Below are 15,878 nucleotides of genomic sequence, written 5' to 3' on the forward strand. Positions count from 1 at the left end.
GACTGGTCAATTGTAGTTTCTTTTTTTTTTATTTTAGAGAATTACTTTACTCCTTATTCAAATTAAATGTTTTGTTGGCATTTTATCACTTCAAAACCTGTCACACAAAGAATATTCAGTTAGAATGAACAAAAGATATTACATTTAAATCTATACACTTCAAATTAATCATGTTTCACTTGGTTTAATAACTTTGAAAATTACCAATAACTTAACCATTTGTTTACCGAAATATCAATGCACTTGGAGATTTAGATATTTGTACTTACCAGGTGTACTGTCTAACACAGATACAATTTCTTCTTGAAATTCAGTTTTGTTTTGACGTTCATATTATTATAACAATTTGAACTATTCAAATCATCATCATTACTGTCACTGAACTTTGAAATAATATCACCTTCTAAAGGTCAGCAGCCTGTTCTGTTTTCTCATTGACAAATATGTTCTGAAATCAAATAACATGTAAAAGGTTAATCACAGATAATGTTATCATGATAGTCTTTGGACAATCAATTTAAAACATGAATATATAAAACTAATATACCTTATGCTTCAAACTTAAGACAAGAAACAGTGTGTCAGGTGTCCAAAGCAATATGGATGAAACACTGTGTGTCATAGACAGGAGTGATGGATTAACTATTTACCAACTCCTGTAGATTGGTAAACCAAACTATAACATATTTTCAGTGGATGTACTTTACTGTACCTGAGCTTAACATATCCAATTCCATGAGAATTCATTAAGAAATTAATGATAATATATTTTCCTTTTCTTCTAAAATAAAATAAATTATTTTATCGAAAACCATAATTAGCTTTATTAGATTTTTTAAAATTTGGTACACTGACATACATTTGCAGTCTGCAGACAGATGTTAAACTTGATTTAAATATACCCCACATTCACAAAGTTATTTAATAAAAGCCACTAAATTTTTACCAAAATGTTTTGTGAGTTTTCAGCTTATAGTTTTTATAACAGCTTCAACTAAGAGTACAAGAGCACTGTTTTTACATTTTTTAGTTTGTTGGATTAAAAGCACCTGATATAGAGCAGAAAACTATGGTGGAAACCATATGTAGAAACGTAAGTATTTGTTAGGCCAAGCAATGTAGATTAACAGTTTCAGGCTAAGGTTTTCAAAAGAATAATATAGTGGACAGTTATTATTCAATGCCAACTTTAAGCAAAGATTTCCTAAACTTTATGTAACTTACCTGATTAAAAAACATCATGTAAAATTAGTTTTGGTAATTAATGAAGACAATGTTGTATCATACAGCTACATTAAGTACATGTTGATGATAACATGAAACTATAGTATGTATATCTTCAAAATATTTGCCAGTATTTCAGTAAACAATAAATGACTTTCACATAAAAAAGTCATATTTTCCAGAAGTATTTTAAATAAACTAAACAAAACAAAAATCACTTATTTGTGAATATCCTGTGTACTAGTTTTGAATTGTCTATATGAAAAGTGATTTTTGCGTTACAATAAAAAATCTTTTCTACATCCCCAAATTCATTTCTGTAATCTCTTAAACCTCCCAAATACATTTGAGGATTTTATTTTCATCTAATTATCTAAAATAGTTTTAAGCTTATAACAGTATACATCTATTTATAATTACATTTTATTGCCCTCTGAACCATGTCAAACTACAACTACTGCCTTAATAAGTTGTCACTGGTGGAACACATAGCTCATGTTACTATATCAAATTATCTTATCCCCAAGTTGCTCATGTGTAGGCTTCATGAAACATTCTTATTATTTTATTTATTTTACATAATCTGACATTAACTAGCCATAAGAAATCCCTATTTCATTTTAGTTAATTATATAATAATAGATAAACATGAAAAACAAGAAATAAAATATGTACACGTTGTTTTTTGTTTTTTTTCAGTCAACCATTGATGAAGCTTAATCCTAACTTTGTGTACTAATGGCAGTAGTGCCTAAATAATTTTTTTATGCTAATGGAATGGTAGTAGTGCACCAAATAATTATTTAATTAAATAATGCTCCAAAAGTAAAATAATAACATGTAGGAAGCAGGTAATTTCCTCTAATTATGATAATGTTTCTGTTTTTAGTATGCAACAAAAGCCATTACAAATACATCCATGTGAGTCTTTTATCTTTGTCATGGGAATGAAGCTTCCACTGAAAGAACAATTGTCAGTTCTCTGTTCTGTACACAATGTCATATAATATGTGAAATTATAGGTGAAAATCCTTGGCTTTCTATTGGTTATAATGATACAGAATTAAACTTCTGAGACAACTACTGAATCCTGAGAGAAATGATGCAACTGGTGGGTGTGGTAAATAGTATCTAATTTTCAACTGATAGCTCTGTAACCAAACAAAACTGAAGGCCATACAAATTATGGTTTGTTTGGAAAATAACAAATTTACAGTGAACACTTTGCATTTAATTTCATAGTTATTGAAGGAGTGGAAGATAAAATAAGGAAGAGGAGATACAAAGAAAAAAATATGTCACACTGGAAATTCAGAATATTATAAAAATATTGTCTTACAACATAAAGAACTTTAATGTAAGTACTAATACAATATATATTATTAGCTAATATTTTAGGTTACACTAATTAGTATAACATAAAAACTGTAATATAATTAAAATGTTTAATGTAAGACACTGAAACCTGGTGACCGTCCTTCATGTTGGTATTGTTGCCAAGAAAGTTCAATGCAGTAATTATAATCTGATTAGTTTTTCTAAGTGTCCAAAACTGGAGGCAAACTGTCTGATAAAATCACAAAAAAATTAAAAAACAACTTTGGGTACAATTTCACACTGTCAATATTATGGATGATTTCACATAACTTTCAATCATTATGGCTGATTTAAAACCAATTTGATGCAAATGCATTTTATAACTTACAAAAGGTACAACACAAAATTCTACACAATCACATCACAAACAAAACTACAGCTCATTTGATGCAGAATTCTATTGATTCAAATTTGGTACATGTTATAGTTTATTTGAAACATGGTTCTACATATTCATAGTATAGTCAATATTATAACTGATATGACTACAGATTTACATGATATAATCATTGCTTATTTGACATGGGACTGTACATTCATCTTCAGTTCTAAGAATTGTTTAAACAGAATCACATCAATAAACTATCTTAACTATTGTTAAGAGTTCTTATCACACAGTTTGAAAGCCAGAAAGATTGATTATAATAGTCACAGAACAATGTTTGCATTGTGTGTGTTATTACTATGTACCCTTAAGTGCAATATTTGATTAAATAAAAATTTAGTATATCTGTATCATTAGTGTAAAAAAAAGTAATCTTAAATTCCATTGAGAGAAAAACAAGACACAAACAAATATGATGATTCTTCTTTTTCATGTATATTCTCTGCTTAGTATTTCGAGAGTAGCTAAAATTGAGCCATTCACAATGGTAACTTGTGATGAACACTCTCCATGTGTTTGATAACTTGCAAGATGAAATTATTCATTTCGTAAGGTTTAGAGGTCAATAAAAAAAATAATTAGATAGACTAGCTGATTACCTATGATGTCAGTGCTCACTTGAGGTGCCTGCAAATGATAGGGATGACAGTGCATAGCAGCTATGAGTGATTTGCAGCCTTTTATAGTAATCTATGTTGAATTGTTTTTTCTTTTTTTTGTCCAAATACAAAAGCATGCCAACTATTCTGAACATCAAATCTGCATGTGACCTCTTCACTTTCATTTGCTTCACTACACACACCAAATTCAACTGTCCAATTTTTTTCTGTACACTTGAATGGAAAAAATAAAGTTCTCTATGACTGGAAACAGAGGCAAAATGGGAAAATCATGACCTCTATTGCAAATCTACATGCACACAGGAAAAATATTTTGTAAAATTAAGAGTTGCACATCCGTAATAAAAATGTTTTCCAGTATTCCAGTAAAACAAGAGTTTCATTGTTGTTTGACAATTACAAACTATAAACTATTCAGGATATACAAATTTCCTGTTACAATATGCAGCCAATCTGGTATGAGAAAGGTAGTCTGAATTTATTTTATATTTTTCATGGTGGTAACATGGTCACTTACATGGATCAAGTCCTTATAAAGTTAAGGTAAAGAAAGTAACAAATGGAATACAGTATTTTGATTTTAAAAAAGGTGATATTTATTTGAAAAAAAGTATTTTCAAATTTCATATGAAAATCACAAGCCACTAAGAGCAGTAAACACTCTGATTCCATGTATAGATATGTATTGACAAAAAAATTTCATAAAAGTACTCAATTAAAAATATCAACTTTGTGTACAAAGTCTTGTAATATTTACTAAAGACTAGCATATATTATGAGGGTACACTAAAATTGAAAGTCATAGAATGGAAACTATGATGGTTATTGTGAGGTCAAAAAGTCACTGGAACTGACCAAGCTTATCACAAGAGAGACAAAAGAAAAAAAACTCATCAACCAACCATAAGCAGACCATTCAAACAGACCTGCAACAAGTTGAATCATAGGTGTGATAAGCAAAATATGTAATATCTTCCCAGACAACAGTCTGCTACCTTATGCAGCAGAAGAAAGAAATGATCAACCAAACCATTTCATTCCAAGACATAGTGATCAAGACACTAGATGTAGTGCCTGCAGAGTTTTGTGGAACTGAACTGTTTTTAAAAGGTGCTGGTAAATCATCACTCTATTATAGTAGAAGCTCTGTCGTATTACTATATGGTGAAGTCAGACTGATCATCACGATGTAAGGACTGAATTGATGTGGTGGTGTTCCGGATCTAATTTAATACAACATGCTAAATCACTACAAGTACCAGGGCTGATTCAACACAGAATAATAGAAATTTATACTCAGAAGAAGAATCTAGTATTTTATATTATTTTCTACACACACAATGAGATTTGCTTAAGTAATTAATATAAAGGTAACAGAACGTTCCATGGAAACATTAAAAATTAAACATTTGTGACCTGACAATATCACTGTTACAAAAAGATCTGTAAGCAATTTATTTATAACAGTGTAACAAACCAGTAGTGAAGTTCCTAAGCTTGTAACTACAATCATGTAATGAAGAATTAGTCTCAAGAGAATGTCCAAAAGTACACATTACAACATATATTCTCTTCAATAACAGAACTGTAAATGTTCAGATCTACAACTTACCTTGGTTGTTTCTATTCTTCCATCATAGTTATCTTCTTTCTCCTCTTTTATCATATCAAACTTCAAACTGGTATGTATAGATCTTTCTTCTAAATAATTAGCTTTTCCTGTAGCTAGAAATACAAACAATACAGACTTCTCTATAACAAGACACAATATAGCTTATGCATTGATAAATTATAATAGAAATCTATACAATATAATTAACTGACCTAGCCTCTTATGTAGTTCCCTACATTATATTCTGCTCCATGGAAAACTATCAACATACAGTTAAGAGCAGGTTACTAAAATATTCCTGAAGTTCCATGAACATAGTTAGTTAAAGTCCCAAAATCATGGCTAAGCAGATAGTCCAGGTCAGAGACAAAAGTATTTTCTGAAGAAAAGGTAGAAAAAAGATCTCACTGGGAAGGAATAATTATTTAGTATAGACTACATGCACTTTTGGAGTTGAAATGTGCACCATCCAAAACTGATAAGCAACCAAGCACCCAAGTCAACAGACTCACATGAAGAAGCAAAAAGAACAAGATAGTTTTCAGAATGTAAGGTAATTTGAATGGAAACATTTAATAAGAAAGTAAAAGAGTGTAAAAATTATACAGTATCCCTTCCCAATTAGAACTATGAGAAAAACCACAGAAGGGTTGATTTGACATTTTTAACATCTCAACCTGCTAAGCCTATTGAAAAATAAACCACTATCTATCCACCTCCAAAATTATTCACTCTGTTATGGAGTACCAGCAAAGAGGGTGGAATAAAGCATAGAATAACTGTAGAGGTACTGGCTTACTTCATACATAAATAAAGCTGTCTGAACACAGAACCTAATACGATAAGATAGATTATGCAGATTTTGTTTCAAGTAGTAAACCTCTTCTTCAAAACAGAAGAACCCAAGTTCGTAGAACCAACAGAAGTGATAATAATTAAGTAACAGTGTGGAAATTTCATGTGGCTGAACGAAAAACTCACAAAAAAAAATCAATAAAATTTGAAAAAATAACAACAGGAAAGAACTGAGTTATTTATTTAGTTAATTATGGAAAATATTAAATAAAAACAATTAAAAACTGAACACATTTTCATGCTAGAATACTAAATGCCAAAGTGAAACTTGAGCTCAAAAGTGTGGGGGAACCAACTGCACCTGGAGGGTGTATCTCACTTTTACTGGTGAACAGTTATTGCATGTTTATTTGCATGATGCAGTTCAATTGCACTGTATGTGAACATGGTAGGGTGCGTTGGAATGTGAAGGATAGTGGTGAAAATAATCTGTGTATATTGGAAGAAGCACTGAACAAGAAAAGCTATTATATGAGAGAAGTCAGGTATTGTGTCAAAAATTTCATTTATTAGTTATGATTTGATCCAATGCTTATACATAAACAACAATAATGTAATTTAATTACATTTTGAATGTAATTCTTTAGAAAGTTGTAACATGTTCAATTTTACATAATGGTGAAAAAAAGGGTTACTACCTAACTGATCCCTTGACAACAAAAAGCTTATAGTGGAGTGTATGTGTAGAAAACTTGGAATTTAGTAACCAAGTGCCAGAAAAGGAAACAAGATAAAAATGAAGTAGATCTTCTGAAGTTTGCTTAAAGGACCATCACAACAAACCATACAGGGAATTAATTAAAATACATGCATTAACTAAGTTACTGTATTTGTGTTTAAATCTACATCCAGTGTTTCTTATTTCTTACTGATTGTTGCTTTACATAACAATGATGCATGTAACAGATCCCTTTTAAATCAACTGTTTGATCAAAATATGTAGATCAATGAGTGACAATAATGCATTTCTGGATTTCCTTCGTCAGACAAGGAATACAATATCAATTAAAGGAGAAACTTCCAATATAGCTAATGACTTCTGTATAAAGTGGATAACTGGAAAACTTGGAAAAAGTATGATACTACTAGTACACTGCACCAAGAACATTTACAATTTAAAGTTATATCACAATGAATGAACAAAAAAAGTAAAGCAGTATAATTCTGTCTACAGACAACTTGTACATAAAAAATTATAGATAAAAGAATCTAACACTGAAGAAATCACACACGGAATCACTACTAACAATGCGAAATCAGATAATCCTTTATCCCACTAGTATTTACTTCACACTTTGAAAGTCCTTAGGTTAACCTCACTCACAGGTGACACAGAATAATATTAAGAAAGTGTCAATATATTCAAATTTATCTAATCAAAGACTAAAATAACCATGAGAATGAAAGAATTTGATTGGTATACACCTCTGGAACATGAAATAATATCACCTTTAACAAATGATTAAACATTTTGGAATGCCGTTAGATTAAAACAGATAAATTTTACACAATTTTTGCTGTTAAGAACACATTTAAATTCTAAACATATTTCCTTACAAACTGTTGTTGGGAAAGTTTCAAGTTCATTTTTCTCCAACTTCACATGCAACAAAGCATCCTGTTCCTCTTCAGAAAACAGTTCAACCTTCATATTTGATACTTCCATTATTATATTGAGGCTTCACTACAGAAAAACAAATTGAGATTTAGATGTTTCATCCTTAAACATATTAAACATTTTTGAATAATTACACATCTCTAATTTTATATAATTTTGATAAATTTTATATAAAATTAAGTTTCATGAGTTCTACATCTTTATGCCAAAATTTCAAATACTTCAAACTGGTATGTAATGACTGGAAGGTAGCTTTTAATCTTCATACAAATTGTTATTAGATATACATAGTAAAAACTTTTCTTTTATTCAGAATATTTCACCAGGTTTACCTGGCATTATCGAAGGATATTCAAGAACCAGGTACACCAGAAGAAACATTGAGAATAATATAAACAATAGTTTTAGTACGTACAACAAATGCAAACTTTTGTGAATTTTAAAAATACTGTTATTTCTGATACTTAATTCAAGTATTTAATCTATTGAGTAAATATATACATATATTCAAAACTACACTCAGACATGACAATACTAGAACTACTGAAACATCTTGAAACCAATTAGTGCTTGAACTGTTGATCATTTCTATCATTCCTTAATTCATGACTGAATTTCTATTACAAGATGATTACACAAATACAAACCCAACATCAGAAGCTTCTTAAAATATTAAAATATATCAGAAAGAAAACCAGACATTTTTTGAAAACCTGATTGTTCATAATAAATTTAAAAACACTTCATACATTTTAACAAAAGCCATTATACCCTGCTAACAAAAATCTACTCACTTCACCTATGGAAACAACCTTAAACAACTTAGAGACAACATGAAAGTAAACAATATGAAAGTTGTTAAATGTTTTAATGATGAATATAAACATTATATTCAATCACAACTTTTTTTATATTTAACATGTATTTGACCTCTTTGTTTCAAATGAATGAGAGTTGTTTGACACACATATTCTTGATTACTAACTTGTAAACACAATCTTTCAGAAATCTGTACTTGTTTGGACTATACCTTAATAATTTATCTAAATTTCAGTAATTTTAAAATGAATACATAAAAAACTGTAAAATACATCATAAAGCAACTTATCAACTGCAGATCATAACAAAGTTGTATATTGTTTCATACTATTTGCAAATCTTACCAAATTCTAATTTTAAAGGTTATGAAATTTGATATTTAGTGGAATAAATGAATACCAATATTTCAGAATGACCACTGATTTGTTCAAATATCTTCTATAAAGTTAAAATGTTCATCATTTGGTTAGAATTCATAAAAATCATTTTGAGAATTTCATGTACATTAACTTTGTATTTTCAAAAGGACAAAATTTTTTATTACATGAACAGTTTGTTGACGATGGGTTGTTTGTTCTCTGCTCACAAGTATCAAAAACCCTTAGATGTTTCGACACTTTGAAGCCTGTATGGCCATTTACTATTCATTAACTTTAAGGTTAACGCAAAACTTATTATGACAACTATTAATGTTGGACTTCAACATTTTCTAGTTTTAATTTTATAAGTTATAGTCAACAACAACCAATATCAACATGATAACCATTAAACCTTCACTTTGACATGGTTTAAATGCCGATACTACGACGATAGTAGGCGAATATAGCTTTGACAAAATATGGAAACTCTATTACGATAGTTTATCAACACATCTCTCTTTACACATTAAATGCTAAATCACAATTTCAAATTACACGTCTATCATATTTCATTTTCACCAAAGACTAATAACAAGTAACGACTTTCCAATTTCATATACGTAGCTGTTATTTAACAGTAATTTATATCACTATATTATAATTTGTTTCAATTTTTATTTCATGATTCATTGTATGCTTACTCGTTCTCTGTCAGTATGTTTAAATATTTCGTATAAATCATATTTTTTCCGATGTAAGTTATCTGATAATAACAGTAATAAAATTACATTTTGTTTTACCACTGTATCACCACTACCGCATTTCATCGAATTATTTCACATCTCTTTAGCAGTAATACACATGCGTATGACGTAAGAAAGACTGTCGTCAAAATTGTACGCTTACCAACTCTGGCTACACAGTTCTGAAATGGCTGTTTGTCAATGAAAATGAATAGATTTATTTCTATGCAACTTCTATCTTAAGTCAATTGTGAGACATGATATTCACCCACAACGTTTATGATACAGTTGTGCTGCAATTGTGAATACAATCAAATTACTCTTATGTATAGTACTGGCCTTTGAGATAATTAACTAAAAATGAATATAGTGGCGCTCTTGATGTTTTGTTCATGGGACGTTTTAATTTTCCCATTCATATTGCTTCTATGATTTAATATAATTTTGTTTTAATTTCGCGCAAAGCTACACAAGGGCTATCTGCGCTAGCCATCCTTAATTTAGCGGTGTAAGACTAAAGGGAAACAAGCTAATCTTTACCATCCACCGCCAACTCTTGGGCTGTTCTTTTACCAAAAAATAGTGGGATTGACCATAACATTATAACGCTCCCATGGCTGAAAGGGCAAGCATGTTTGGTGCGACTAGGATTCGAACCCGCGACCCTCAAATTACATATAATTTGGTGTTGCCTCTGTAATAGTTACTTCATACCGTGTTGTTTTTCTATAATATGCTAACTAGTATTTAATTATTTTCGTTTTAATATTCTTTACGTGCAGTACTAATTTTCTTTTCCGATTTTTCTACGTAGAAACTTTTGCAATTTTAAACATTTTCTTTACATTTGCTGTGTCATTTTTCATGTTTTCGATTGTTTTATAACTTCTGGAAGTTGACTTTCAAAGTTATATACGGGTTTAGTTATATGTTTTACTTATATTGCACCACAAATAGCTCTTTTAAATATGTAGCATGTGGGTGCTACTTGACAACTAAACTTAAAGTAATGTATTTGAAACATTTAAGACACATCAAATTTACCATTAAATCAACGTACAAAGAGAAATCTCAATATTCACAGCGCTTTAAATTATCTTGGGTGTTTTTAGTGTAAATTAATCTATGAGACCTTTTGTTAGCTATTTTTCCGTGGGCCGAAAATATCAAGCGTACAGAGCGCTTGTCCAAATTAAATTTTATTACCGATCAGGATCTCCACTTGCCTACCCTAAATTCAAATTATTTTGGAAAAGTTTAGACTAAATTAACACATGATACATCGGGTGTGAACAAATAAACTATGTGAAAGAGTTTGGGATACAGAGTTCAAATATGTAATTAGATTTGTAATCGGTCGGAAAATGAAGGAGCTATGAGCTAAAACGTTCTACTTCAATAAACAAACTCGAGCCATTCGCCCCTCTAGTACAGCGGCAAGTCTACGGATTTCTAACGCTAAAATAAGGGTTCGATTCCTCTCAGCGGGCTCAGTAATAACCTGATATGGCTTTGCTATAAGAAACACACACATACACAGAGCCATTCAATGAGCCGCCTTGTCGAATCCAGGACAAATTCTCACCTCCATGTTCAGACTCTCGCTTTAAAACAAAATAATTTTTGATGTTGCATTCCTTCTTGGCCTGGCATGGCCAAGCGTGTTAAGGCATGCGACTCGTAATCTGAGGGTCGCAGGTTCGCATCCCGGTCGCGCCAAACATGCTCGCCCTTTCAGCCGTGGGGCGTTATAATGTGACGGTCAATCCCACTATTCGTTAGTAAAAGAGTAGCCCAAGAGTTGGCGGTGATCACTAGTTGCCTTCCCTCTAGTCTTACACTGCTAAATTAGGGACGGCTAGCACAGGCTGCCCTCGAGTAGGTTTGTGCGAAATTCAAAGAAACAAACAAAGCATTCCTACTCATAAATACAGTGTTTTGCAAACAATTGCCGTTATTTTTATAAAGTGTAATATGCATAATTTGTAGAAAATTGTAACTATAAAACTTGAATGTGGTAATTAAAAAACAAACTCTCCCTAACTTTTATAAATATTCAAGATGTTATTAAACGATATTTCAATTGTGGACAATTATTCTGAGTTTTTCTTTACATTAATTGAATCGTTGTATTTTTGTCTTGTTCAGACAAAAGTGTTTTCGTATAAGTATGTCTATTGTATTTTCCAGTCATATTTTGGGAATTTTTTAGCAACTTGTATTCCATAGAAAAATGTGTTTGGAAATTGTTTTATCGAAAAAGAACCATTTCTTTCTAATGATACGCCAATTTTATGCAACAAAGTGCGTATTTTTTTTGCAACAATATGTAATTTCTCATCTTGTAAATACAAGCTACATTACCAAATCACCTACTTAATTAGATTTTCACTTTGAAACAAACGAACTTTCAAGATGTTTGCAAAAAAGTTGTAAAACATGAATAAATAGGTAGACTACATAAAAATAGTTGGGTGAGACATTGTCCTTCTTTTTCCAAAACCTGGTGAGACATTGTCCGTATCCCGGGACTAACATTATGTTAACTCTCTTGTTCAAATGACAGATTTACTTGTGAAGTAATAAAAAACTCTTAGAATGCATAATTAAATGAACAGATAGTGTATACTTCGATGAAAAAGAGACCTATTTAAAGCTCTAGACACAAGTGTAATCAGTATTGCAACGAATATTTGTGCATTAACTTGTACTTGAACGCATTATTTTGAAAGAACTGAAGAAGGGTTAATTGTTGGCGTGGCCAGGTGGTTAAGGCACTCAACTCCTAATTTGAGGATCGCGGGTTCGAATCCGCGTTACACCAAACATGTTCATCCTTGCAAGCATGACGGCTCAATTCTACTATTATTTGGTAAATGAGTAGCCTAAGAGTTGGCTCGTCTTACACTGCTAAATTAGGGACGGCTAGCGCAGATAGCCTTCCTCTGGCTTTACGCGAAATTAAAACCCCTTGTTTTGTTTAAGAAGTCACACACTGCAACAAATATAGGCGCTGGAAACCTAACAACTAGCTGTGACAGAAATCAGAAAGTTTTCTGTTTAGACAATTTCAGATGATACCATTTTTTTATTAATAGGTAAAACAGTTGAAAATGAATTGGCGTTGTATCCATAAATATGTGAAAAAAATGGTGTATCATACATTAGTGATTACCATGTAATGTTTGTCTCGTTCAAATTATGGTCTTACCTACAAATTAGTACAGTGTAACTTTTTCTTTACACTACACGTACATAGTATAACTTATCAGCTTATTTATAAAAGTTATCTTGTTGATGTTGGTGTTTATTCTGAGTATAATCATAACTTTATTCGTGGTCTTTACGAATCTTCATTTCTGACGCTTATTTCTTAGTACATCTACACCTCAATGAAATAATATATGTGGTATTTCCAAATGTTCTATCATGTGATTTGTGAAATAGAATATGCCACCGTAAAAGGCACATTACCAGAAGTTATGGTATTTAAAATTATTACACCACCTCCATTCATTTAGAGAAATACAAATCAGCACTATATCAAATAACTCGTTATGCAATTATTACCGTTTATCTTGGATTTAGTGCAAAGATACGCCACAGATATCTATTCGTTAGTGAGAAGTGAAAGAGTAAAGAGAAGGCAGCTAATCACCATCACCAACAATTAGGCAACACGTTTACCAACAAGGAGTGAGATTTATCTTTACATTATAATGTCCCGTAGCTGAAATGAGTGACGATATTTGATGTGTGTGTTTTTCTTATAGCAAAGCCACATCGGGCTAGCTGCTGAGTCTACCAATGGAAATCGAACCCCTGATTTTCTTTGTAAATCCGAAGAGTTACTGCTGTACCAGTGGAGGACGACCACATTTGATAGGACGGGTATTTGAATCCGCGATTCGCATATTCCGAATCTACTAACTTTACCAACAGTCCATGAAATTCAGATATTTGAACTTCTCACTTCAACTTTCCTATTGCTTAAAACTAGCTTATTACGATGTCTTGAAAATAAATTCAATCCTCACATAAATTCAAAATGGTAGAGTTTAATTATTTGTTCATAAATCAGAAATTCATGACTATATTTTCAAAATTACAATTTTTCACTTCAAATATTTTATTGTACATTGTTTTACTCTCCCTCGCAAAAATTATAGTCATTTGCTTTTTCTTAATTACGACATGAAGAATATTTTGCTTATATTCGCGTATTGACTTCAAAATTCTAGATGTAGCTCTTTGATATTTACTTTTAAACAAAGGCCTAAAACTTATATTCAACAGAACAATATTTTCTATAAAATGAACGACTTCTTCGTGATAGATTACGTGTGACTCGACTCACAAGTATTGAAACTATTTTCAATGTTGTAAGTCCACAGACACACAACTGTGATACTGCGTGACTAGATAAAGTGTATAATTACACTGCACAATAAAGTTTTTGCTTCTTGAACACTGTTGGCTGTTCCTAATAGATTTTTGGCTGCTGATCACGAAAATCACATCCAAATTTGCCCATCACGTACTGCTTCATCGAAATCTTGGCTTCCCCAGGACATTGCTACAATGGAAAAACGATATCAGGGCAACTGGAATCCGTCAATGCTTGCTGACTACCGTTGGACACTGCAACGTGATGCACCGGACATTGAATACAAATGAAAATCACGAGTAAAACACTTAATTATGTTGAGCTTAACAGCGTATTTGAAACATAAACGCAATTAAATACGTTATTGACGGTAAACAGTTAACTGTTTCTTTCTCAGAGTTCCGACGTGACGAAGCAAAACCAAAACTATATTTGTGCATACCCACAAGGTACCTGTCACATACAGCAAAAACTTTACAAGAAGCAAAACTTTTTTTAAAAAATTGTTGTGCAGTGCTATTGTTCCGGAGTTAGTAATATCCCTTCTAATTTTAATCACTAATTGATTTGATAATTATGGTACTGTTGTGGTGTATTCTGGCCGGTGATTGTGATTTATCGTACTGAAATATACAATTGTACCACAGTAATCCAATTGTGATCCAAAGTCTTTTACTCATACTTCCTTATGGTATAAACATACGTACACAATGTTGTTGTTTCATTTAGGATTCTTCTACAGTAGGTATTTGTGACTTGCCGATAGATTTAATGTTAAATTGCATTCCACGTGTTTTAAAAATATTATATGCATTCAAAACTACTTTAAGATATGTACATATTCATTTCTCTATACTGATATTATAAAACCATACAGTTCTCTCTTCTTGTCAAAAGTGCACTTTGCATTTTATTTTATTTTTTTTACTTTCGAATTTCAATTGTCAAGCCACACTACTTTACCCATTTCTGTTGCATGAGCTACTTGTGAAAAATTCACTTGAAATCATGGCACACTTACCGCACCCGTATACTGCTCTTCTAAAATCATATTCTCCAATTTCTTCAAAATACCGTATGTTCCTTTTGTCAAAGCACACGAAGATGATTCAATTACATTACAACCACGCTTTGACGGAATAAATTATTCTTCGTTTTTCCCTTTTCTACTGTTAGTCTTACTCTGACATATTAAATGTTAGGCTTATCATTTATACCGAAGTTCACACCTATCTTTTCCGTGGTCGTAACTTCATACTCTTTTGCTGTTTATTTCTGTCTCCTGTTTCTCTGTCACCTCATACTATTTATGTTTATTATTAAATCGTCTGCTCGTTATATTCTTTGGATCGAACCGTTACAAACACAACCTGCAATCGTCGTGCGCTTTTATATCACTTACAATAAAAAACAACAGACTAAACAATAATAAAATATTCATTAAAAAATAAACTAATAATATCTACACTAAATAATAATTTACACCATAACATGAAAAGTTTCACGAGTTTGTCTTTTCTCAGAATTCCACCATTAATAACACCACCACAAAGTAGCATTTTAACGTTAATACATATAAAATATACATTTCACTAAAAAATTTAGAAAAAGGAAATTATTTTACACCAAATAAAACAGGTTATATGTGAAACTTTAGAAATTAAATGTCTTGAGTAAAATGCAAATGCATCTATTTTCCAGTAAGCATTACATTCTTTGATAGACTTGTGTTTTAATTATTTACTTTGCTCATAAATTATTTTTTTTATCAAATCTTTTATTTCATACTATAAATAGGCACAACTTTTATCGAATAATGGTTTAAAGCGTAATATTTGTGTCAAATTATGGAATGATATAAAAGATTTTGATAAAAATA

The 15,878-nt window shown here is 31.0% G+C and overlaps 1 long non-coding RNA gene across 1 annotated transcript; it reads right to left on the reverse strand.

Annotated features, from left to right (window-relative positions):
• Positions 1-403: 403 nt before the first annotated feature.
• LOC143235795 (uncharacterized) lies at positions 404-9,707 on the reverse strand. The gene is made up of 4 exons (XR_013019371.1): positions 9,571-9,707; positions 7,631-7,757; positions 5,219-5,331; positions 404-448 (listed from the first exon to the last, which is right to left on the reverse strand). It is a non-coding gene; the product is annotated as an uncharacterized LOC143235795 (long non-coding RNA).
• Between the last annotated feature and the right edge of the window lie 6,171 nt (positions 9,708-15,878).

The sequence above is a fragment of the Tachypleus tridentatus genome, chromosome 12, assembly GCF_004210375.1.
Source record: "Tachypleus tridentatus isolate NWPU-2018 chromosome 12, ASM421037v1, whole genome shotgun sequence".
NCBI lineage: Eukaryota > Metazoa > Arthropoda > Merostomata > Xiphosura > Limulidae > Tachypleus > Tachypleus tridentatus.